The sequence below is a fragment of the Nicotiana attenuata genome, unplaced genomic scaffold (genome assembly GCF_001879085.1).
Source record: "Nicotiana attenuata strain UT unplaced genomic scaffold, NIATTr2, whole genome shotgun sequence".
NCBI classification, from domain to species: domain Eukaryota; kingdom Viridiplantae; phylum Streptophyta; class Magnoliopsida; order Solanales; family Solanaceae; genus Nicotiana; species Nicotiana attenuata.
Genome location: NW_017673977.1, coordinates 21481 through 22743, shown reverse-complemented (window position 1 = coordinate 22743; position 1263 = coordinate 21481).

Here is a 1263-nt window from a genome sequence, read left to right as displayed (position 1 = left end):
CATCCCTAGGAGACGCACTTCCTAGTTTGAGTCATTCGAGTTTTACCCCTAGGAGACGCACTTCCTAGTCAGGGTCTTTCAAGTTATATCTTGTTTTAGGAGAAGCACTTCCTAAATTGAGATTTTACCCTTAGGAGACACACTGCCTAGTTTGGGTCATTTAGGTTCATTCCTAGGAGACGCACTTCCTAGTTTGAGTTATTAAAGTTTCACCCCTAGGAGACGCACTTCCTACTCTGGGTTTTTCAGCATATGCTTTTAGGAGACGCACTTCCTAAATTGAGATTTTACCCCTTAGAGACGCGCTTCCTAGTTTGAGTCATTTAAGTTCATTCCTAGGAGACGTACTTCCTAGTTTGAGCCATTGAAGCTTCGCCCTAGGAGACGCACTTCCTAGTCTGGGTCTTTCAGGTTATATTTTTGTTTTAGGAGACTGATTAGGTCGCAGCGGATTCAACCTTAGGAAGAGTGGGCGCTAATACTTTTACCCAATAGTGGTATCGGGGTCAATTTCCACAGGGAGCTAGAAAGGGAGCTGGATATTTGCTTAGTCTAGAAATGTGTGTTTGCTTCTAATTGATCTTCTATCATTTTTGAGTTTTTATGATTATCAACTACAATTTAACAACTACTAATTATAACTAAATTATGCTAAGATAGTAATTCTAGGTTGTATGCAAGATAGAGAAAGACACTAGGGTCGTGGCATTTACCTAGGTGGTCAACTAACGGGTAGAGATTCCTAATACAAGAATGATGATTAAGGGGTTTATGATATAACCGTTGCACGATAGCACTCACTCTCACACCTCTCGGTAGAAAGAGTGATTTTGCCCAATTGACTCTCTCGAGACCAATTGGGTAGGCTAACAAACCAAGCAACTTAGGGTTCAAGTTGGGTAATCACTCTCTCGAGATCTTACCTGCTAATTGGGACTACCATTCTCATGGGTCCATCCCAATTCCTTATTGGGTTAACTTTGGAGTCATAGACACTCTTTCTCAAGAAGAGTCAAGACTCACTAAGCTAGACTTAGTATTTGCAACCACCAAATCCTAGTTAAAAACATAAAATCAACCCAAATATCAAACACCCAACATCATTCAAGCACTAAACAATCACACCCATTAATTACCCACACTAGGGTTGAGCCACAACCCTAGCTAAAGGTTTAAGGCTAGCCATAATAAGCAACAGAAATTAAAAGAAAGAAAGTAAGATAAAAATACAACAATAATAAATTAAACTTAAGGAAGTTAAAT